The following is a 26,742-nucleotide window of genomic DNA, read 5'->3' on the forward strand; positions in this document are numbered from 1 at the left end:
TAAATAAAGATCAAATATTTCCAAGGATTCATGTGTTGAGCGAATTTCAGACAAGTATTTTCATGTGTTATTGTTATTTTTCTCAAAGTTATTGATAATCTTTAATGTGTTTCTCAATCTAAATGTTATAACTGGAATAACACTTTAGAACTTGTTTAATTACACTTTGTTTTAATAGTGATACATTTAAATGTTTTCTGCTGATATCTAAATTAAATAATTCTTAATTGCTCTTTGGTTTAGATTGATTTCTTCAATATCCAGGTTAAAGGATTCTTAATTTCCCTTTGATCTTGATTATCCCTTCATTCCTCATTCATTATTTGGGTCTGAGAACCCTTAACTGATCTCTCACCCTGAGTGAAACCCTTTCACCCCTCTGTCTCAAAGATCTGAAAAAGCACTCTGCTATCTTGCCCTTGGAACATTCCCTTTAGTGAGTTAATCCAGTTTTGCTTCCTTATTGTTTGACTCCATAGGCCAATGGTCTAAACGACATCATTTTATCCATCTGTCTAAGTAGATCCCACCACCCAATCTCAAATACAAATCAAAAACCCCTTGAACAATCATAACTAGCCTAAAAACATCTTAACTAAAACAAAGTTAAATTTTAAAGAGAGAGCCCTCTTTGAGCATCAAGAAAGCTAGGTCCTGATCTCCAAAAGCAGTTTGTGGTTACCTTTGGTTTTTCTTTCTTTTTACTTCAAAAGAATTATCAGAGTGATAACATGTGTCATTGCTTTGTCTTTGTTTTTACCAAAGAAATCTTCAGCGAGGTCCTTTCCTTGGTGAGGTAGCTCAATAATCCTTCTTATCAACATTTCATCAATTTGGATCCTTGTCCCCAGCCAAAGGCATCCATAATGCACCAATTCTAGTAACTGTTGCACATAGGCTGTGTTGGATTTTCTTCTACCGAAGTGTGGCACATATAGCATGTTTAACAAGCCTAATATTTGTAATCCTGTAGCCCACTACTGTGGCTCCAACCTTGTAGCTTCACTATCTGGATAATAAACCCGTTGTAGGTACTTGCTTGGTTCGAACTGTGGATAGTTACTTCTATCATTAAAGTCCCAATCCTCCATTTTCAGTTGTGGGATTTTCACCAAACGACACATTCTCCGGTAGAAATGGTGTGAACATGCCAAAATTCAAATCTTTTGGATCCTTGACTGACTTGGCACTCAGTTTTCTCAGCGGAAAATATGGTGGTAGCATAGAGGGAATTTTTGTGCCCTTTGTTTCTATCTGAGGCATTTCAACTTCCTCTTCATTATCATGAATTTCCTCTGGTTCTTCCTATTGTACTGGATTATTTGCATTCTCCTTGGGTTTCTTATCTTTCTTGGGATTCGTTTGTTGCTCTTTTTTTGTCTTCTTCCTTGGGGAAGTTTTGAGCTCTACTCCTTTAGCTGGCCTCTTTTCAGGTCTTTTCTTGGGTTGTTCTCCTGTAACTACTTGTTTCTATGGTGACCTCGCGTGCCTTGAGGACATAGGTACATTCATTGCTTCGATTTGACCAGTCTGGGCTTCCATGACTTCTGATAACCCTTTCTTTGCAAATTATCTAGCAATTTCCTCAAAGCTTCTCCCAGACATACATCAACTCACTTCTCTTACACTTAGTTACAAATTTTGAATTCTCCAGACAACAAAGTGTAAAAGTTGGTGCGGGGCATGGCCTTTATAGTGAATTTGAATTTCGAACCTAATGATTGGCTTAGATTTTACTAATTTAATACAGGTATGGCACTAGATTTGATCATCTGTGTTTCATAAATGTGTTTCTCCTGCGCCTTTTAATGACAACTTTATTTTAATGGTATATTTTTCTAGTTATCTTTGAAAATCACATAGTAATTTACCCTCTGTCGAAATTCTTCTGAATTTAGACATACTTTTAAATATCATGGAGTAATCCTCTTTCAGTGAAGTCCCCTTCTGTAGAGTAGTTTATAGTCTAGTGCCCACTTTCAACTTCAAGTAGCACTAAGACTCTTCTCCTTTCATCTTTCAGTGCGAAGCTCTAGAGATAGATTTGTCCCTTTATACCTTCAATCTACTACCATTCACTAGCCCTGGAATCAGTTGACCATTTAACTTCATGAGTGGAACTGCACCACCATCGAGACATGTTTTATGATATATGGTCCTACCCAATGTGTCTTAAATTTTCCTAGGAACTTCGTGAATTTGCTATCATATAAGAGTACAAGATCAACTTCCCAGAATATTTTTTGCTTGATGTGCTTATCATGCCAGGCTTTCTCCCTTTATTTTTGGACTTGTTCACGAAAACATGCTATAAACATGTCCTCTTCCAAATCAAGCAATTGCGCCATCCTCCCCTCCATTTTATTGAAATCTTCCATGTCTGTGAAGGTTGCAATTCCTAAACTGGGCATAATGTATTCCATAGGAATGACTGCTTCTTATCCATATACCAATCTAAAAGGTGTCTGGCCTGTCAATTTCTTGCATGTTGTCCTATATGCTCACAACACCATTGGAATTATTAGATCCCAGTCATTCATGTTCACATTGAACACCTTTGTGAGTGCATTCTCTAGAATTTTGTTGAAAGCTTTGACTGTACCATTTTCTTAAGGGTGATATGGTGTACTTGAAATTCCTCAGTTAATGCTTCAATGGTCTTATTCAAGAAATGTGACCCTTGGTCACTCATCAATATCCTTGGACACCCAAATCTGGACAGTATGTTTTCAAAAATGAACTTCGTGACAGTATCTGCGCTGCAATCCTTCACTTGTTGTGCTTTAGCCCATCTCATCAAATAAATTGTTATAGTGATTATGTATCTTGTGCTAGTCTTCTTTTCTGGTGGGTTAATAGGTCCAACAAAGTCAATAGCCCACTTATCAAATTCTTGCAATGTTACATGTGGATTTAATGGTATTTCGTCTCTTCTAGATGGCCTTCCTGTTTTTTGACATATATCACATGCTCGACAAAATTATTTTGCATCCTTATGTACTATGGGCCACCATAACCCAACCCTCAATATTTTCTGTGTAGTGGCCTTTCCTACATAATGTCCACCTGCGACTCCTCCATGAGCTTCTACTAGAATACTTTGTCTTTCATGTTCAAGGACGTATCTTCGCAGTATTTCATCTGGTCCCATTTTGTATAAGTTCCCTGCAATTAGTGTGAAATCAATTTCTTTTATCACCAACTTCTTCTTCTGTTGTGTATTTTACTTCACGAGCGCCATTCCTGTGGCCAAAAACTAAATAATATCTGCGAAGTGATCATTCATGACCATGATTGCGAACAACTACGCGTTGGGAAAGTTGTCTTCAATACTGATGGGTTCTTCTCTTGTCTCCAATCTCGACGGATGATTGGTCCTGACATTCAATATTCCCGGCTTGACTACAACTTCAAAATCGTACTCCTGGAACAACAACAACCATCAACATATTTTACCTCCTAAAATAGGCTTATTCACCAAATATTTTAGGGTGGAGTGGTCAATGAACATCTTAAAATGTGCTCCCAACAAGTAGTGTATGAACTTTTGTAATGCATAAACCATAACTAACCCTTCTCTTTCTGTTGTTGTATATTTATTTTATGCCTTGGACAATTTTCTGCTTGCAAAAGCTATGGGGTGATCAAATTTTCCTGCTCTTGGTTGTGCCAACACTATACCCAGCGCTATGCAAGATGCATCGACATGTACATGAAATTCCTTATCCCAGTCCGGAAAAACTAAGATTGGCGTAGTTATCATCTTCTCCTTCAATATATCTAGACTCTTCTGACATGCTCTGTCCCCTTTAAAAGTGACATCTTTCTTCAATAACTTCTCCATTGGTGCAGTTATCTGCACATACCCTTCTATAAACTTTCTGTATTAGCCAGTGTGTCTAAGCTTCATACGTAGTTGTCTCATTGTTTTCGGTGTTGGCAAGTTCACAATGATGGCTCTCTTCGCGGGATCCACCAGCAAACCTTTTTTGCACACAATACTCCCCAAGAGTATGCCATAAGGCACACAAAATATACACTTCTTCAAGTTAAGCGAAATATTATGCTGCCTACATGTATCTAGCATAAGCCTTAAGCTCGCAATCTACTTCTTTATTAGCCCAAAGACTGTCCAATCATCAAAGTAAACTTCCAGGAATTTGTGTATGTACTCCTTAAATGTTACGAATACAACTCTAGAAAATATGGCAGGCACATTCTTCAATCTAAAAGGCATCACTGTGTACTAAAATGAGTTCCACTCTCTTTTAAAATTTGTCTTATGTCTATATTCTAGCACAATCCTAATCTGATGGTAACCCGAAAAGCCATCTATGAAATAATAGGCCTTGTGACCTCCTACATTGTCGAATACTTTGTCTATAAATGGTGTGGGGAAAGGGTCATGCACACATGCATCATTTAGTTTCCTCAATTCAACACAAATTCTGATCTCTCCTTTACTCTTCTTTTCCTGAACTATCATGAGACTTACCCATTCAGACTCTTCGACAGGTTTGATGATCCCTGCTGCTAACATTTTGTCTAGTTCTTCCTTCCCTTTTTCCTTATATTCTAGGTTCAACCTATAGGGTCTTTTCTTCACCAGCTTCACATCAAGTTTCATAGGGATAGTCATAACTCCTAGGTCCCCTAATATGCCCTTGATTTCTAAAAACTTCGTAGGGAATAGCTCCTGGTATTCATGTAACAAATCTATGATTTTAATAACTGTATATGCGTCCTAATAGTCTTCAATCGTCGCGAACTTCAGATTTTCCTTTGTCCCAATATTCACTTTTTGTGTTTTTACTCGCTATGTGATATCTAGTATTTTTGGTTCTGGTCCAACAACTTTGAGATGTCCTTCTGAATCTGGTATAACAATATTGCACGAATCTTCATCTTCTTCGACAGTTTTATTATAACATTCTAATGAATTTTGTAATTGTGCAGCCCAATCATGCTTCCATGATAATGGAGCTTCATTCTCAAAAATATTTACTCTGATTTCCTGAAGAGCCGAGTCTATACATGGGCAATCATAGTCAAAACTGAATGTGAGTACAAACCCTTCAACCAAATATGTCCAGCTTGCAGTTCCATGTTGCAGTTCTATTTCAAGATACCAATTCATAGGAATCGTTTCTAGTGTGTGGATAAATCCATGTACCCACTCTTGTTTTGGAATTTCTTTCCAAACCGAAGTGCAGGGATGAATATTCTCCCAAGTATCAACCTTACCATCGTACTTTTCTTCGATTTCTATGTCGATTGAGCCAAACATGATCCACATTAATCTTCGACAGTACTGCCAATCTGCTATATTATGTTTACGAGTACCCCACCATCTAGCAAGTGTATACCTCAGGGCTACATCCAAAGCTTGCAACCTTTGTTCTTCTGGTATTTCTATTTCATATTCTTCAAGAAACATGCTTACTTCTCCGATCACATCATAATAAGGTAGATTACATACCTCAGAAGTTATGCAGCGAAGTGATTTTGTGGTAGAGACTTCATATAACCTGTTCTACCAATTTTCCCGTTCTTACTCAAAATCTAAAGTACAAGAAATGTGTTGATCCCATCCCAATTTACCATCTACCGTAGGATTAATCTGATCCTTCTCCTTAGCTATTATCCGAAAAATGTTTTCGACATCTGCGTCGCAGTACTCATCCTGGACAAGGTCTGTATAGCACACTCCTTCTGAGGGGTCTAGAGGGATGATGACCCTCATATCGCCTCTTTCGAACACCATTTGTCTCTTATTCAAATTTATTATTGCCAAATTATCAAAAGCCCAATCCAATCTAAGCAGCACTAGATAAGGGTTTCTATCATCTACAATTTCGATTACTTCGAAGTCTACAACAGTTCAGACTCCTTCGATGTCTACTATGATGCCAAGTAACCTTCCCATAGGGATGATGTTCTATTGGTTAGCCATCCTCAACTATATTGGTGACCATTACAACTTCGGTCTTCCCATTGACTCCCAAGTTTTCTTAGGTAACATGTTGGCATCAGATCCTAAATTCAGGATTACCTGATCCATATCATATTCCTTGATCTACGCGGTTAATCTCATTTCCTTCCCCGTTCTTTTCTTGTCTCGATGTAAATTATTTACTACATGCAGATCGCTTCGCAGTACTTCTTTATCAACGCAGGAGTCTATCATGTCCTGGAGTCCTTCGATAGCCTTCTAATTCCTAAACAACTTCATGCAAGTCTGTAAAAATATCTTCAAAATACTTGCATCTAATTGTTGTGTCATAGTAGACACTTTGTCGTAGTCCTTATTTGTCATTAAATTCAGTTGCGCACTAGATGCTAAAGCCCCATCATCCATGAAGCTTCTCTTAGCTCCCATGGAATTTTCTTTTTCCTTTTGGATACTGAACCCAGGGACCTTTTCTGCGGTCTTTCTTACCCATGTCTCTTCTACCTTCTTCTTACCCTTATCATCTCACGTTGCAACTCCACTCTTGGTTACGATGTTAATATGTGATTCATCCTCCCACGGCTTAGCATCGTCATTTGAATTTTTGTTGCCTGCTGCTAGTTCCTTTTCTCCTGCATCTTTGCGATAAGGATGGGACATTCTTCTCACGTGGTCAAAATATCTGTAGTAGTTGCAGGTTGTAGTAGGGTTATGACAGTCTCTTGCGAAGTGTCCTACCTATCCACAATTATAACAGATGATCTGGCCACATCCTCAACCAACTCCTTCTCCTCCTCCTCTTCCATGTCAACAACATAAACTTGTTGGAAATAATACTGAGAGGGGGGGTGAATCAGTATTATTAGATCAAAAACTTTTTCAATTTCATATTCAGAAACATATACGCTACTTCAGTTAAGTGAACCCGCGTGTACACGCTGCTGTGTCTAAAGCAACTAGCGTATATCCAGAAATCTTATGATTCAGTTAGCTTATTTTCAGTAAATGCATCAGAACATTATTAACCATTTTAACAGTAAACAGGTGTAGTACAACAGAACAGATCATCACACAAAAGCCACACACATGAACACCAAGATATAAGGTGGAAACCCAATGTGGGTGAAAACCACCTGCTGCAAGTCGTCTCTATCTTTCTTTAATCAGAAACTTCAGTTTACAATCTTTTGTACTGGTGCAACCTTATACCTGTACGCAGGCTACAACCTGCAGAAGGCTACAACCTTCTCTCGTTTTCCAGACTCTCCTGGAAGGGAGCTCCAACCCCCTTTGCTCTTGTACTAGCTAAGATACTAGTACGTAGGTGCTGGCCTACAATCTTCTTTCCTTCAGGTACCACTTTTCATCAATTTTCAGACTGGATACTCCTGAAGCACAACATTACAATCTGAAGACCACGATTCATTCACAAATCATTGAAGCACAAAACAACCAATACTAGCATCATCAATCTTTGAATCACTGAACCACTGAAAACCTGTCAACACCCAGTCACCAAAACACAGAGCAGACTACATAACTCTGCAATAACAGTCAGACCCAACTGCAACCCCAAAAATTAAGCTTCAAAAGTTATACGCTACTTCAATGAAACAAACCCGCGTATACACGCGCTTTTACCGAAGCCAACATGCGTATAGATCTAAAAATATTTTCTTAAAAACTTCGCAGCTGTACCAGACATCAGTTATACCCAGAACATAACATTGCGTCAGTATGCAGATCTAAAAATACGCATAATCAACCATATAAAGATAGTTCATTTCAAACAATTTGATCCTGATCTATCCTTAGATCTAGTCTTCCATCAACCGGTGTGATCTCTCCTTAGCTCAGATCAAGCAATGTATCATCAACCTAGAACCTGCATACTAGATCTCTTTCTTCATTAGATATTCAAGACTTTTCGATACAATTGCCTAATGATCTTCTTCTCCTTATATAGCCTTAGGCCCTTCACAATACCACGGTCCAAAACCATAGTAACACAATACCATCAACTTCAAAACTCGGGATCAACACGACTGTCGAGATACCTTGGTCCAAAAACATAGGCTCAAGTACCGAGGACTAACTACCACAGACCAAAAGAAAGCTTCTCGACATGTACGCTCTTTTCTGTTCATGAAACTGTGTGTATACGCGACTTCGTACATAGTGAGCCTGCGTATCCGCGACTTAGTATATAGCGTACCAGCGTGTATACGCAACTTGGGCTTAATGAACCTGCGTATATGAAATTTCTCTTCATTCTTGTAGTCTGGACTGAGATCTGTCTTCAAAGAGAGTTGCCATCAAGGACAACATCTGTACCATAGCGCCACACTTGTGCCAAAATGCCAACAATCTCCCCCTTTGGACTTGATGGCAACCCCAAGATCCTTAGAAGCATTCTCCCCCTTTGTCATCAAGGGCAAAGGGCTGTGCTCCCCTTGAGTACATGCTGATATCTCTGCTCTGTTGTGCTGAACATGCTCCCCCTGACTGTAGGCAAGATCTGCAAAAGATGTTCTTCAAAAGAACCAAGACTTATACATCATAAAAGACCTTCCTATCACCAAAAGACTCAATATATACATCCATACTCCCAACCAAGAGGGGATAACAACCAATTACATTACATCATTCATCCTAGGCACAGTGGGGAAACCAACATAGGCCGTTACATGACCTTGACACCATAGAAGAGATATCACAAAAGAGATACATGACATAGAGACGAAAAATCTAGACCAAGACTTATGAAAGTCACCAGCAGCATTTGATAATCATCTTTTAGAACAACGACCAAAATTTCCTTCTGTGCTTCTTCTCCTGAAACCAACAACAGTTGTGAACTAGGACCAAAAGCATCTAAATGCCAACAATGCTTTATTAGATTTTAAGCTGCTCCCCCTGAAACTGTGCCTGAAGGACTCTGTCATACCCATCTCAGACCTTCTCCAACCAGAATCTGCCCTTGCTGTTCAGAACTCCATATACGCGACTTAACCTGCATAAATCAGCGTATGTAGGTGGATATCCCTTACACAACTCGCGTATACCAACTTTTCTTTAGAACAGACAAGCTTCAACAGCAGGATGAAGCATCAACTACTCCCAGCTTTTGTCTGAGATATTCAAAAGTCTCCCTGGGCAGTGGTTTTGTGAGAATATCAGCAACTTGTTCTTTAGAAGAAACATACTCCAACTTGACCTTTTGTTCAAGCACTTGTTCCCGGAGGAAGTGATACTTGATTGGTATGTGCTTGGTCTTTGAATGCATGACTGGATTCTTTGAAATGTTGATTGCACTTGTATTATCACATAATATAGACACTGGTGGAGTGCAAGTGATTTGAAAATCCTGCAAGGTCTGCATCATCCAAAGAAGTTGTGTGCAACAAGATGCCGTAGCCACATATTCTGCTTCAGCTGTAGATAAAGCAATTGAACTCTGTTTCTTGCTGAACTAAGATACTAATCTGGAACCCATGAAGAAAGCACCACCACTTGTGCTTTTCCTGTCATCCACACTTCCAGCCCAATCTGCATCTGTGTAAGCATGAAGAGTGAGATCTGTATCTCTAGGATACCATAAGCCATAGTTTTGAGTCCCTTGAAGATACTTGAAGATTCTTTTGACTGCCTGAAGATGAGTTTCATTTGGGTTGGCTTGAAATCTTCCAACAATTCCTACTGCATGCATAATATCTGGTCAGGTACCTGTCAAATAAAGCAAACTCCCAATCATGGATCTATAAGTTGGTTGGTGAACTGCTGCTGATTCATCATTTGCACTGAGGTTGCATCCTGTAACCATGGGGGTACAAACTGGATTTGAATCTTCCATGCCATACTTCTTCAAGATCTGCTTGAGGTACTTGGTTTGAGACAAGAAAATACCTCCTTCATTTTGTTGGATTTGAAATCCAAGAAAGTATGTCAATTCTCCAAGTAATGACATTTCGAATTCTTTCTGCATAACCAAGGCAAAGTTTTGACTCATAGCCTCTTCATTGCTGCCAAAGATAATATCATCTACATACACAACAAGTATTAGCAATTTGTTATTTTCAACTTTTATATAGAGATTGCTATCTGTTGACCCTTTTGAAAAACCTTGTTGGTGAAGATATTTGTCCAACCGATAGTACCAAGACCTTGGAGCTTGTTTGAGACCATAGAGAGCCTTTTTCAATCTGCATACAAGGTTTGGATCATTCCCAAGAATGAAACCATCTGGCTGTTCAATATATACTTCTTCTTCTAAGTCTCCATTCAGAAAGGCTGATTTCACGTCCATTTGAAATACTTTGAAGTTTTGAAAGCTTGAGAGAGCAAGAAACATTCGGATGGCCTCAAGTCTTGCAACAGGAGCAAAGGTCTCTTCAAAATCTATTCCTTCTTGCTGCGCATAACCTTTACAAACAAGTCTGGCCTTGTTTCTAATTACTTCTCCATTTTCATTCAATTTATTTTTGAAGACCCATTTTGTCCCTATGACATTCTTATCTTTTGGTCTAGGAACCAATTCCCAAGTGTTGTTCTTTTCGATCTGCTCAAGTTCTTCATTCATTGCTTTGATCCAACATTCATATTTGCATGTCTCTTTCACATTTTTTGGTTCAGTGGAAGAGAGTAATGCCAAGTAGCTTGAAGCTTCTGCAGTTGTTCTTCTTGTTTGTACTCTTGCTTCTTTCTGCCCCACAATCTGAGATTCTGGATGATTCTTCTGAACATATTTGGATGGAGTCTTCTCTTCTATTCTTGTCTACTCCTCTGGTTCTTCTTGAGGTTCTTCTTCTTCTTGAGGTTCTTCTTCTTCATCATTCTGTCTTTGAGGGTAGCCTTCATCTTCTTCAATGTCTTCATGATGAACTTGCCTAGGAATGTATCCCTTCTCATCAACCACAACATCAATTTTGTCAACAATTCTGCCAAGTCTTTTATTGTAGCACTTGTATGCTTTGCTATGTGGAGAATAACCAAGAAGAATGCCTTCATCTGCTCTAGGTTCAAGTTTGCCAAGTTGCTCATCAGTATTCTTAATATAACATTTGCTCCCAAAGATTTTGAAGTGCTTCACCGAAGGAGTCTCACCACACCAGAGCTCATGAGGGGTTTGAGTGTTGTTTATTCGGACATTTGTTTTGTTGAGAATAATAACCGCATCATGTGCAGCTTCACCCCAGAAAGTTGTGGGAGTACCTGATTCATCAAGCATAGCACGAGCCATTTGTTGGACTGTTCTGTTCATTCTTTCCACAACTCCATTTTGTTGAGGAGTTCTAGCTGTAGAGAATTCTCTTCTTATCACATGTTCTTCACATAAATCGAAAAATTCATTCGAGGTAAACTCCCCACCTCTGTCAGATCTGAGGCACTTAATTTTGTGTCCTGATTCATTTTCAACCAAGGCCTTGAAGGATTTGAATTTTTCGAATGCTTCATCTTTGTGCTTCATAAGTCCTAACCAGACAAACCTGGAGAAATCGTCAATGAATAATATCAAATATTCTTCTCCTCGAGGTGTTCTTTTTCTGAATGGACCACATGTATCTATATGTACTAGCTCAAGAGGCATGCTAGCGGATCCTTCCTTCTCAGGAAAATTAGTTCTGGTTTGCTTTCCAAACTGACATGATTTGCATATGGTGTTGTCTGGAATTTTGATATTTGGAAGATCACGAACTGCCTGATATCTGCATGCTTTCCTTATTTGTGAAAAGCTTAGATGCCCCAGTCTCCGATGCCATAGCTAGTGTTCATCATCCTTGCTCAAATAGCATCGTTGTTGTCTATCTTCAAATATGTATAGATTATTTGGAGTCCTTCTTCCTTTGATCACTGTTTCACCTGTATCAAGATCACGAACACAACATCCATTTGATCTAAATATTACCTCTGTTCCTTGATCGCACATCTGACTGACACTCAGAAGATTATGCTTCAATCCATCCACATACAAAACATTTCCAGCTTTGACCTTCTCTTTCAACGGAGCAACGCCTTTTCCTTTTATGGCTGCAGAGATATCGTTTCCAAAAGAAACTTTCTTTCCCTTTTCTAATGCGGTATATGATTCAAGTTTTTCTTTATCCCCTGTCATATGCTTTGAACATCCGCTGTCAATGTACCATAGACTTTCTTGACCTTCTGCATAAAAGGCTATCCCACATCTTTCTGGTTGCGGTTCCTTTATTCTCCATGTTCTGACATTTGAGGTTTGTTCCTTCTGAGTTGTCTTTCTGAACCTGCTCCTGCATTCAGAGTCTTCATGACCAAAGTTATTACAAATAGAGCATTCAACTTCATTTTCAAGAACCGAAAAGTTGTTATAAGTCCTTTTCATGGTTCCATTCATACTTCTTTGCTTTTGAGCTTCTCTAGTCATGACTGTCTTGTAGGCAACACATTGAGCAGCTTTGTGACCGAAGTTATGGCAAGAAAAACATTGGCCATTAAAGAAACTTCTGCGATACTCAGATTTATCATCCAACCGATTGTAGCTTCTATTGACATCCATTCTTGGGGAAAATTGGGAAGAATTTACCTGTGGCTGATTGTAGCTTCTGTTTGTCCTTAAGGCAGCTTGTCCCCGAATTTCTTGATTTGTTCTTGAGGTAAACTGTCCCTGATTCACTTGATGACTTTTATTTGGCCTTTGCTCGCTCCTCCTTGCTGCATCAAGATAACTTTTAGAGGTAGAAGCTTGAGATGTTTCTCCATTATATCCCAGACCTGTCTTGATCAGAGGAGAACGCTGCACATTGATAATCTCATCCAAGGTTTCATATCCTTTAACAAATTTAAGATTAATCGCTTTTGTTTTCTCAATCTCCTTTCCAAGAGAAACAATCTCACATTCCAATTTTTCAAGATGTTTTTCCTTTTCAGCCAGTTGACATTGTAGAGAATCAATAATATCACTTTTCTCTTCTAAGAAAACTTTGAGATTATTCATTTCTTCACAAAAGCCTTCTACATCTATAGTATCCATGTAGTCATCATCTTCAAAAGCCATTAAAAGTTTATATCTATTACCTTGTTCATCTTCGTCACTATTTGAAAGACCATCACTATCTTCATGAGTGTAATGGCTTTTCTTCTTTTCATTCTGTTTCTTGTTCCATTTGACAGGTTCCTTTCCCTTGTCATTCTTATCTTTGTGAGGACATTTGGCAGCATAATGACCTACTCTTCCACAAGCAAAGCATTTAAAAGGTAACTTACCTCTGAACCTTCCAGAACCCCTTTGAAGATTTCTGACAAAATTTGATTCTTCTTCTTCATCTTCTGGCACGTGACTTGCTTCATAGTAATCTTCTTTGCCTGAAGCCTTGAAATCAACTTCTCTTCTGTCTGATGGACCTCCCTTTCTCATTTCATAAGCAGTTAGAATTCCGTGAAGCTGGGACATAGTAAGAGTTCGTAGATTTTCCTTTTCTTCTATTGCAGACACTTTAGATTCAAATTTGGGGGAAAATGATCTTAGAACCTTTTCAACCACAATAGCCTCTTTTATTTCTTCACCCAAGTTTTTCATGCAATTAACAATCTCATCCACCCTAAGGAAATAGTTAGCCACACTTTCATCATTATACATTCTAAGAGTCTCATACTTAATCCTAAGAGTTTGAGGTTTAGCACGCTTTACCTGTTCGTCTCCTTCATAGCTCGTGACAATTTTGTCCCATATTTATTTTGCGGATTTATAGTGCATTACCTTCATGAATTCTGATTGGGATATACATCCCAATAGAGTACTGACTGTTTTTGCATTTGTTTCATATTTCTTTTTCTCGGCTGAATCTTTAGGAGTAGCTGAAGGAAAAGTGTAGCCTGTCTCTACGATGTCCCAAACTTCTGTACCAAGAGATTGAAGATAGGCAGTAACTCTTACCTTCCAATAATTGAAGTTTGTCCCATTAAAAACCGGTGGCCTGATTGATGCTTCTTTCTTGTAGTTGCTCATGATGAACGATCTACCTTCAAGCGATCAAGCTTCTCTGAAGGACCTGCTCTGATACCAATTGTTGGAAATAATACTGAGAGGGGACGTGAATCAGTATTATCAGATCAAAAACTTTTTCAATTTCATTTTCAGAAACATATACGCTACTTCAGTTAAGTGAACCCGCGTGTACATGCTGTGTCTAAAGCAACTAGCATATATCCAGAAATATTATGATTCAGTTAGCTTATCTTCAGTAAATGCATCAGAACATTATTAACCATTTTAACAGTAAACAGGTGCAGTATAACAGAATAGATCATCACACAAAAGCCACACACATGAACACCAAGATATAAGGTGGAAACCCAATGTGGGTGAAAACCACCTGCTGCAAGTCGTCTCTATGTTTCTTTAATCAGAAACTTCAGTTTACAATCTTTTGTACTGGTGCAGCCTTATACCAGTACGCAGGCTACAACCTGCAGAAGGCTACAACCTTCTCTCGTTTTCCAGACTCTCCTGGAAGGGAGCTCCAACCCCCTTTGCTCTTGTACTAGCTAAGATACTAGTACGTAGGTGCTGGCCTACAATCTTCTTTCCTTCAGGTACCACTTTTCATCAATTTTCAGACTGGATACTCCTGAAGCACAACATTACAATCTGAAGACCACGATTCATTCACAAATCATTGAAGCACAAAACAACCAATACTAGCATCATCAATCTTTGAATCACTGAACCACTGAAAACCTGTCAACACCCAGTCACCAGAACACAGAGCAGACTACAGAACTATGCAATAACAGTCAGACCCAACTGCAACCCCAAAAATTAAGCTTCAAAAGTTATACGCTACTTCAATGAAACAAACCCGCGAATACACGCGCTTTTACCGAAGCCAATATGCATACAGATCTAAAAATATTTTCTTAAAAACTTCGCAGCTGTACCAGACATCAGTTATACCCAGAACATAACATTGCGTCAGTATGCAGATCTAAAAATACACATAATCAACCATATAAAGATAGCTCATTTCAAACAATTTGATCCCGATCTATCCTTAGATCTAGTCTTCCATCAACCGGTGTGATCTCTCCTTAGCTCAGATCAAGCAATGTATCATCAACCCAGAACCTGCATACTAGATCTCTTTCTTCATTAGATATTCGAGACTTTTCGATACAATTGCCTAATGATCTTCTTCTCCTTATATAGCCTTAGGCCCTTCACAATACCACGGTCCAAAACCATAGTAACACAATACCATCAACTTCAAAACTCGGGATCAACACGACTGTCGAGATACCTTGGTCCAAAAACATAGGCTCAAGTACCGAGGACTAACTACCACGGACCAAAAGAAAGCTTCTCGACATGTACGCTCTTTTCTGTTCATGAAACTGTGTGTATACGCGACTTCGTACATAGCGAGCCTGCGTATCCGTGACTTAGTATATAGCGTACTAGCGTGTATACGCAACTTGGGCTTAATGAACCTGTGTATATGAAATTTCTCTTCATTCTTGTAGTCTGGACTGAGATCTGTCTTCAAAGAGAGTTGCCATCAAGGACAACATCTGTACCATAGCGCCACACTTGTGCCAAAATGCCAACAAAACTTTGAAACGAGAACTGACACTGTTACCTGTTTCATAGAGATAGTAAAAAATTGACTCGATTTTGAAAAGGGGCGATGCAGAACACACATATTTTTTTAGAGAATAGTTTTTAGCACTTTAAATAACCGATACGATTACCCGTTTCGTAGGGGTAGTAAAAGCGTAACCCGATTTTGAAAAGTGGTGATGCAGAATACACTTTTTTTTTGAGCATATTTTTGACACTTTAAATTTTCTTATGTATCAAATATAAATATTTGTTTTTAAATGTTAGTGATTTTCATGCTGATTTTGAAATGTGTTGATGCAGCATATCCTTTTTTTAGAGGACTTATTTTTCACACTTTAAAATTTATTATATCCAATTTTTTTTGAAATTATGATTACTTAACGAATTTTCAAGTTATTTTATTTTTATTTTTTTAAATGTTGATTACTTAAAAGAACAAATATAAAAAAATATATAAAAAAGACAAAAAAAATTTATCTCATAAACCATAAAAGAATTTGGAAAAATATATAAAATTAAATAAGTTAAAAAAAAAATAAAAAACTAGATTAAAAAAAAAATAAAAACAAACTAGATTAAAATAAAATAGAAAATTAACCAAAAAAATTAAATTAAAAAACTAGTAAAATTAATATTAAAAACATTTGAAAAAAACAAAAATACACTTAAATTAGAAAAAAAAAACCAAATATATATATAAATATATATTTTCAAATTTAAAAAAAAAAAATTAAAAACATTTAAAGTCTAAAAAGAAATATGTATTTTTGATTTAAAAAGAAAATTATTTTTTATTAAGCCTACCTTTTTAATTTAAAAACAAAAAAGAATTAAAATTAAAAACAAAAATTTAAAATATATATATATATATATATATAATTTTTTTTTAAAGAAAATTATCTCCACCTGCCTGGCCGCCCTTGGTGGCGCGGCCCTGGGCGGAGGGGAATCGCCTCTCCGCTCGCCCGGGCGCCCATGGTGGCGTGGCCCTAGGCGGAGGGGAATTGCCTCTCCACCCGCCCGGCCGCCCATGGTGGCGCGACCCTGGGTGGAGGGTCTGCATGCAAACCTTCCTCCAAGGGCCGCGCCACAACGAGCAGCCGGGCGGGCGGAAGTAAAAAAATAAAAAAATAAATTATTTTTTTGTTTTTAAATTAAAAAGGTAGACTTAATAACACACACACACACATATATAAATCAAAAATAGATATTTCTTTTTAAACTTTAAATGTTTTTTATTTATTTGTTTTTTTGAAATATATATATATTTTAAATTTTCATATTCTTTTTTTTTTATAAGTTGAGTTTATTTTTAGTTTTTAATATTAACTTTACTAGTTTTTTATTGTTATATATATATATATATATATATTTATATTATTTATATTATTTTTTATTTTATTTATTTATTTATTTTTTTCTAGTTTTTGTTAATGTTTTTTAAATTTTTAAATTTTTACTTAATTATATATATATTTTTTGTTTTTGTTTTTGTTTTTTCCAAAAAAATTTATGGTTTATGAGATAATTTTTTATTTTTATATATATATATATATATATATATATGTTTTTTTATTTGTTTTTTTAAGTAATCAACATTTTAATCTTAATTTTAGTAGTTTTTTTTTTGTTAATTTTCTATTTTTTTTAAGATCTAGTTTGTTTTTAATTTTCTTTTTTTTTTTTAGTTTTTTTTTAATGTTTTTCTAATTTTTCTATTTTTACCTACTTAATTTTATAGTTTATTTTATTTTATTTTATTTTTCTTCTCCATATTTTTTTTTTTCCTTTTGCCAATTTTTTTATGGTTTACAAGATAATTTATTTATTTATTTATATATATATATATATATTTTTTAAATATGTTTTTCTTACTATTTATTTGTTTTTAATTTATAAGTTTTTTTTTAGTTTTTTAATTCTATAATAGGTTATTTTTTTTTCTAACATTTTTTTTTAATTTTTAATTTTTAATTTTTTAATTTTTTACATTTTGTTTTTAGTATATATTTTAATTTATGTTTTGTTATTTTTTTAACCCTTTTTTTTTTGTTTTGTGTTTTTTCATTGTTTTAATTTTTTAATTTTTTATTTTATTTTATGTTTTCATTATTTTTTTGAAATTTTAATGTTTTTCGGGGTCATGATAAAATTTTTTATGCCATTATTTCGAAATGTTGAAATTTTACCCTTGAAAAAAGAAGTGTTATCCTAGCGGCAACATTTTTCGTTTTGAGGGTGTTTTCTGCATAAAATTTACCATTGAAAAAAAAAATTGTTATTCGAACATCAACACTTTTCATTTTGAGGGTGTTTTTTGGACAATTTTTGCACAAAAAATTGGTTTTCACCGCCATTTTTAAAACATGTTGAAAATTTACCCTAGAAAAAAAAAGTGTTATTCTAGCATCGACACTTTTCGTTTTCAGCACTATTTTTTATGTTTTTATGGGGTTTTTTGGCCAGAGATCCCGTTTTTGTATAGTTCTCGTTTCAAAGTTTACGTTGTTGTCCTTGGAAGCTTCTTCAACCAACATACTAGCCTATCTCCTCATGTGTATGTCTTTCAGCTTGCAATCTATAAGCATCAGCAGTGCACTCCATTATCAAGTCATAACTTCGATGATTTCTTTCTTCATGGCCCACTAACTCACAAAAGTTGAAAAACAGATGCTTTGGGGTCTACACGTACTTTTGAAATAAATAGAAATATTCAGGGCAATGTTGGCCTCTCATTATAAAAACCTCGCACCACAAACTTGATCCTGGGTTGATTGGATTAGGTGCTTTGCTTTCCAAGTAATCTCTAAACACGGGGCATTGATCCTTATAATGGCCCTCTACTTTTCATTTCATACACCACACTTCTGATCTGGTTTATTTACCTTTACTGAGATTTTGCAATTCCAAAGTCAAATTTGCAAGCTGACTCTAAATTTGTTGTACTCCTGCATGAGTATTTCCGATCGGCGAGGCTTCCAACTTCATCGCAATCTCTAATGCTTAGGTGTGATTCGCGATCTTCTACTGTGTCAAGGGTAACCTGATATGTGGTAGCAGTGCGGCTATAAACCATTCTTTATGATTTTCTGGGGGTATGTTAAAGCTTACTTGTCCCATTAACACCTTGAATTGTTGATCCAACTCCCACACAAACTTAGTAGTCATCTGTTTGATTTCCTTTAACTCCGTAATGCACTATGATTCTGATTTTGGCTTTTTGAATTCTAATACCAGCGCTTTCTTAATATCATCCAACAAAGTAGCCTGATTAGTCTCAAAATACTTCATGTACCATGTTAGCGCTCTTCTCGTAGCATCGTAATGAGTTGTGCCTTCTTGACATCTTTGTTAGTGATTTGTCTTGCTTTCCATACTGTGTCAGCTACAAACTAGAACTAGTCAGGATCCTTTGATCCAAGGCCTTTGAAGATAGGCATATTAATGTAATCGTCCATTTTTCTTCTTGGGGGGTTAGGGGGAGTGGGCATAGGGGAATTATGGGGAGGGGGATGGCGGGTAAGGGGAATAGATGGATGGGAAATCCCAAAGATCTGATTTTTCTCAACTCCTAACTTCGACACACCTTTAGGGGGGGAATACCATGGCATTGCAGGGTTACTCCCATCTTCTTCACTCTCAAACCCGCCTAACAAGGGACTATAGCTAGTTTCAATAAATTTATTTGGTTTTCAATCTACTCTATATCTCTGTCCGCTTCATGTAGATCCTGGTATTGGTTTAGGCTTATTCCCTCTTTGTCCAAACATTAATATGACTGCATTCGTAGTACACCCTTTTCACACAAAATCATTTTAATCCGCAGCTTTAAAGAATTTAGGTACTTACCTCGCGGACCCTTGAAAAATCTTCGCTCAGCTTTGCTGTAAGATATAGTTGTGTCTATTGCGAATTTAGCGATAAATCCTCCCAAAATATTGTCAATCCAAAAATCAACCGCTCTTGAGATACTGTTGTTAGTATTCCTGAGTCATTATATCAATTCAGGGCTCCATACACTAGGCTCATCATTTTTGAAACAGGTCTTATGCTGGGTCAACTTTGATACGCATTCATATAGTTCATTAGAAAATGTTGCAAAGAAGATCTCGTGTTGTTCTGTATAGAGATACTTATGAAAGCAGGCTTCAGTCGACAATCATGGATTTCTGTTTTCTTGAACTGCAAATTCTCGCTCTTTTTGTTCAACCCACTCCTGGATTTCCTTCTTCAACATACGCCAAAACATATCCCATCCTAGCAACGAAACCATTTGTTGGCTTAAGGGGCTTGGACCCAGGTTCAAAATGTATTTCACACCAACAAAACCCTCAACCACTGGCCCTTTCGGCAACGACCTGCAAGAAGATCGCAGTCTCACCTGAAGCGGTTATGGGAGGTTGCAGAACCAGGTTTCTGCAGCTAGAGGGATATTGTGTTGTGGCACCTGTGTGTTTTCTTATATTTTATACTGATCTACAACTTCGCATACATAAAAGACTTTGCACATATGCTTTACTTCATATATTTTCACTTATTACATAAACATATCAGAGAACAAGATAACATGTATTCTTTCACATAAATAAGTAAGAAGCATGCATATTAGTACATAGGAACATAGATTAAGAATATAGATACACAAGACTTCGCCAAAACTTCTTCTTTTTATTAAGATGGATATTTCAGTACATACAACTTCTTCAACCTGTGCACCCAGCTATAGGTGGTCTGCGCACTCAGCTACAGACTCTTGCAAGGCCTCCACACACTCAACTGCAGAGCCTTCCTTTCAAGGCCCAAAATACAGACTACAGACAGAAAGTATGATCAATTCATCTATGACTCTCCCCTTCGACAAAGCATTACATCTCCTTATATATATTTCATTGCTACAAAACCATGGTCCACATACTATGGGTTCGACAAAACAATGAGCTAAAACCCCGATACCCGTTACAAAATGAGGGGCTTTGACCCACCCCAAAGCCCCTAGACATTGCATGATGAATAGAACTTCACGAACTCTACACACTTCGCTCCTCCAAATGTGGAGTCTTTGACCAAAACTGGACCAAGTTGGGCTACACCCAACAAATTTCTCGAAGTTTTTATGGATGATTGGACCCTCTATAGTTTTCTCAAAAGCTATTATAGTTTGTAGTGATTTATGTTTGCTAGATGTAGAAAACTTCAAATATCTTTGAACTTGAAGAAATGCATTTTTCTGTGCCTTTTGGTACATTATTGGGCCATATCGTTTAAAAGGAAGGAGTATGTGTGGACCCTGCCAAGGTTGCGGTAATATTGAATAGGCCACCACCCACTTCTGCTTGACAGTTGCATTCCACTTTGGGCCATACTAGTTATTATCATAGGTTTATAAGAAATTATGCTTCCATCACATCACTGCTTGAGAAGCTTCTGAAGAAATCTCAACGATTTGTGAGATCTGTTGAATGTGATGCCGCATTTAATACTTTGAAGGAGAAAATTGCAAGTGCACTGATCCTGGTCTATCCTGACTAGAATAAGCCATTTCATGTCCATGTTGATGCATCTGGAATGCCCTTAGGAGCTATATTAACACAACTAGGTGAAGGAAACTTGGATCATCCCATTTATTTTTCCAGCAGAAAATTTTCCACCGTGGAGAATGTTTACACTATTACACGAAAGTTTTTAGCAATGGTATATTCTCTCCAGAAATTTTGACATTATTTTCTGGGAGGCTTATTCATTTTCTTCACAAACCACTCAACACTGAAATATTTAGTCAATAAGCTTGTACTTGAAGGAAGGACTTATCGGTGGTTATTTTTATTTCAGGAATTTATTTTTGAAGTGATTGTCAAGTTAGGCAAGTCAAATGTGGGGCCAGACCATTTTTCCAGGCTGGAGTCAAGAGAATCAGGGGGGTCACTTGATGATCAGTTGAAGGATGCTCATTTTTTTTCATATTGAAGTTGTCCCTGATTACTTGGAAGATATTTCCAATTTTCTTACTACGGGGAAATGCCCTCTTGATTATACTCTCGTGCAAAAGAAGCATTTTTTGGTTAGAGCCATAGGCTACCAACTTATTGTAGGACAACTATATAAATTGGGACTAGAAAAAGTTTTTTGTCATTGTATTCTTGATCATGAACATGAAGGTGTATTATGGGAATGTCATGCTGGAGTTGCAGGAGGTCATGTTGGAGGGAAAGCTATTGCTCATAAGGTTCTGTAAGTTGTCCTTTGGTGGTTGATTCTCTTCAAGGATGTGAAGGAATATGAAAAGACTTGCGATGTTTATTAATAGGTTGGCTGACCATCGCATCGTGATGAAATTCCTTTACATCTTCTGCAAGCTCTTGCTTCTTTTGAAAAATGGGCTATTAATTTTATTGGGCCTATTCACCCTCCTTCTCGTCATTCGCATGCTCAGTATATCATTACCACAACAGATTATTTAACTTGCTGGGCGGAAGTTGCTCCGGTTAAAGATTGCACTGTTGATACGATAGCTCAGTTTATTTTTGAAAAAATTATTACCAGATTTGGATGTCCCCGAAGTCTTACAAGTGACCAAGGCTCCCATTTCATCAATGAAATAATCCAAACTATGCTACATAATTTCATGATACAACACCACAAGAGCACTCCTTATCATCCGCAAGCGAATGGTACTTTCGAATATTTCAATAAAATTTTAGAAAAAGGACTTACTAAGGTTTGCTCTACCAATAGAGATGATTGGGATGAACGAGTTCCTACTACTTTATGGGCCTACCAAACTATAGTCAAGTGGTTGCATAAGTATACCACTTTTGAACTAGTTTATGATAAAGAAGTTGTTGTTCTTGCTCAGTTCATTGCTCCTAATATTTGTATTTCTCATGCAACTCAAATTACTGAAGACGTGTCCATTCTTGAATAGTGCATGAATTATTACAACTTGATGATTCTTGATTTCTTTCTTATTTCCATCAAACTGTTGATAAGGAGCGTGAGAAGGCTTGGCATGATCGACATATTAAGAAGAATTCCTTTTATGTAGGTGACCAAGTGCTACTCTATGACAATAAGTATCACAATCATCCTGGTAAGCTTCAAATGCATTGCCTTGGTCCTTTTTATGTAGTGGAAATCAAAGATTTTGGTATTGTTCGGCTTGCTCAATTAGATGGTACAATTTTCTTTGTATGGGTGAATGGTGCTCGCCTAAAGCCCTATTTTTCTCCTTCACCTTCAAATTAAAGTGTCATCTCATTGCCAGAGTAGTAGGTAGGAGTTAGGATAGTTGTGTCAATAAAGTATTTTTTCTGTTTGATAGTTTTTATTTTCTGCCTTTTCCGTAACTGTGTTGTATTTTCAGTTGCGACCTACCACAACCCATTGTGGTCAAGGAGATTTTGTCGTATATTGTTTTGTCAGTGTCATTAATGCTTGTAATTTCTATCATTACTCTCGATCATGTCTGTGTTAGTTTCCATATTTGTTTCTCAATTCTCGATGAGATTTCTCGTTATCGTTAAATTTTCCATCAAATCATGACATTCTTATGTCCGTGCTAGAGTTTCTTGTCATAAATTCCAATCTGAGTCGCATTTATCGCACATAATAGATTCACTCTCCATCCCTCCAATTGTTTTATTTATTCTCTCCATTCATTTCTATTTTTATCTTTTTTATCTAGCGCTCTAAGTTTCCGCTCTGGATTCGTTCTCCACTACCCATGTGTTACTGGGAAAAGTATCTATTTAGAACTGCTCTATCCCACTAAGGTGTGATAGCTGCCTTAGAAACAAACAGAGAAAACTACTTTTGTATTTCCTTTATGAATTAAAGATAGAGGGGGATAGAAAGAACCGACCTGTGTCTTGCGCTAATCCTTTGATCCAATCCCTCTCTCCTTTGACAGCTTCTAGCTACCTGCTCCCTTACTTGCCTAGCTTCACCAAGTACATGTAAGATCACAGAAGAAGAAAACTATACAAAGACATGGATCTATATTCATAAACAGCTTAGGATCAGATTTAAGCTAACCATACAAATGTAACAAGCATCAATGATACACAAGAATGGAGGAAAAACTCAAATAGTTTTATTGATATAACAAGAAGATCCAGGAGGAGTTACAACCGATGATTCCTGACCCAGCATCAACCTCCCAGCAAAGAAGCCCCTCTTCACCTCCAACAAAGCATAAATCACCCAATACTCTGATCTCTATCTCAAAACCAACAGCAATTCCTTACAATGTGCAAAATTCCAGCCTCCGGATGTCTGGGATGAGGGATCCATATATAGATGTATGTAAGGAGGATGAGTTAGCTTGTGATTTGACTAGTGGCTTCTCTCTATCAGTTCTTGCTTCCACTTGGAGACTGAAGGCCTCTTACTCATCCTTGGTCGAATTCAGTGAGGCAAGTGTCATAGGAGAAGATTCTGGAAGCTTCCATTGTCTCTCCACCTCGCAAAATGACACTGCCATTTGTCATTTCCCGCTCAACTCACCCTGATAGTGCATTTAGGTGCATTGCAACACACCTAGCGAGTGTGTTTAGGTGCTATGCAATGCAGCTAGCCAGTGGAGCAGTTGAAATGATCCTGTTTTGACTTATTCTGAGCAGTTTCTGGGAGAAGTTGTAATTTGTTGACCTTGTTCCTTTAGGGGTTGGAACAACACTTTTAGGGACTTAGGAGCCCTTGGTTTATGGACATTTCATGCTTGGAGCTGCAAGGCACAAAAATGTCTATAACAGTTGCCCCCTAAAGTATGAGGCCTTTAATCGGGTGAAATGCTTTATTATGAGGATCCGAAGTTCTTTCAATGCTGGGAGGAGACCTGTAATAAGATACAATACAATATATTATCTTCATACTATTTTTCATGATCTAGCTGAGGTGGGCATTCCCATGCTCAGCTTTATAAATTCATTTTCATGTACATAGGACAGACAATCGTCTGATTGTAGACTGATGATTCTGATAGAGCCATCATCCTTTTGGTAGGATGATTATCTGTGCTGCAATGTTGTACATTTTAATGTCTTTATTTTCCTGAATATATATTGCAGCCCGGATGGATGAAACTAGATCCGGGGTCTTCAATCTCGTCCGATCTTCACTCGAAGTACAAGTCGATCCATGTGAGAAATGTTCTGAAGTCGAACATGGAAAGACATCGCTTGATTACCAGTCAATGATGTAAACTGTTAACAAGCACAAGAGGAATCACCGATAATGATAATGACCCTCAAGGTACTACAGTATAATTCACGTGGTGTGAATAAAGGACTTGGTGTCGAACACCACGCAAAATCTTTCGGTCGAAGGCCATTGATGTAAACCTGTTGCCGGAAGTGAGAAACTTGCCATTAAGGCATGCAAGCTTCAAAGTACTGAATGGGGTGTTCCTAGACCAACTTCTTGGATAATGAGCTGATGTCGACAAGAAGTGATCCGTCAAAGGAGGGCCTTAATGAATCCCACATCAATGACACGGAACGAAGCAAATGATTTTGATGGAGGTGAAAACAATCTGATGATATACGGTTCAGGATGGCGGTCATGAAAGAATGGAGTATAATGTATGGTAGTGGGTGGGACACAGGTGACTTCTCTGGATGACTTCTCTTGAACATGTCGGCGACACTTATGTGATGGATTGGTAGCATTAACCCCAAATGTGGATGGTATGGCGTGACCATGGCGATGTGACCTGTGAATGAAACAACCCAACCCGACTCGGACATGGAGTGGAAGTGTCATGTTCAAGAGCGACTTGCTACCAATAAAGATTCTTTGAGCTTTCTTCCCAATTTTTCCCCAGTCATTGTTGACCAGTACCTCTTTATTTTTGTCAAGCTTGAGGAGGATAACATATGCTTGTTCTATAATTTTCCCTTCGAGCAAACCCATCGCTATGTTTTAACGAGCCTAGCGATAGTGAAACTCATTCTCGTCTAAAGACAAGTTTGTCGCTATTAATATTTTTAAAGAGTTTAACGACAAAGATAACTCGGTCCTTTTCATTTTTAGAGAGTCTGAAAAGGTAAGCAAAGGTAACTCCAAAATTCCTTTTTCGTCATCTAATCCCTTAAGTCTGAAAAAGTATAAAACAATATAGAAGGGATGAATTTTCGATAGTTTTAACGAGCCGAACAAAACAAGTGCTCGATCTTTTTGTGTAATAATCCCTCAGGTCCAAAAAGATTAAAATCTAGAGGAGGGATAGCACTTCTTGTCCCTTTAACGAGCTGGAGAGGCCAATGGCTCAGAAATCTTTTCATATTTTACGAGTTAGCTGAAAAGAGCTTAAAAAAGACTCGTCTTTTGAGGAACGAGTGATAAAATGGGTAGCAGCTGATTCCAGGTAAGGTTTGGAATTTTCCAATCACGGCAGTGTCACAAGGATGGCTAGTGAAATCACTCTTCGCAGCTGTTCCTCAAAATGGGTAAACAATCAAATGGAGGTGAATGATCGGCCAATGAAAAAGTGGAGGTGACGGTGCAAACACGACCAAGGCTTTAATGGCTGAAGTACTACATTCACGGTGGTTATTTACCGGGGAATAGTTCATTTTTAACGAGCTTAAACGCGGGTGGAAACATTTGCTCAGTCCGGGTTTATTTTTTAACGAGCTTGAACCTCGCGGTAACACTGCTCGATTAATCCAGTCATATGATAAGAATGTCTCATATAAAACGACAATTTTTAGAGTTTTGCCCCACATCCTTTCTTTATGCAAGTTAGGAAACGACTAATCCAAAAAACAGATAAATAATCGCTCTTTGCTTGCACTCCAAAAGGTTTGCATGCCCCCAGGTATAAAACAGAGTTTCAAGGTTACCTCTACTTCACTCCGCTAAAACATTTGTTTTACCGAGAGAGGCCTACCTCTTACAAGTTACCCAAAGATTGTTCTATTCACCCCGCAAACAAAACACTTCTTTGGCAATGTCTACCTAGATAAACAAAGGTGAGTGGCGGCGCTCACCAACTCTCATAACTTTGACAAGAGAATCATGTACTAGAATAACCCCCTCTTCCACTCATGGACGGGGGTATAGACTAGGCATATTCTCCCGCGGAAACCTACCCTATACCCGAATTTTTCCTGGCGAAGCAGACCAGGATGCATTCTCCCTGGGTTTCAGTCATATCCCTCCGAATTACTCGTGCTCATCGAAAGGATGGACTGGAGATTGA

The sequence above is a fragment of the Pinus tabuliformis genome, chromosome 2_1 (assembly GCF_031772625.1).
Source record: "Pinus tabuliformis cultivar Carrire ecotype Pingquan chromosome 2_1, CPIR1, whole genome shotgun sequence".
NCBI classification, from domain to species: Eukaryota; Viridiplantae; Streptophyta; class Pinopsida; order Pinales; family Pinaceae; genus Pinus; species Pinus tabuliformis.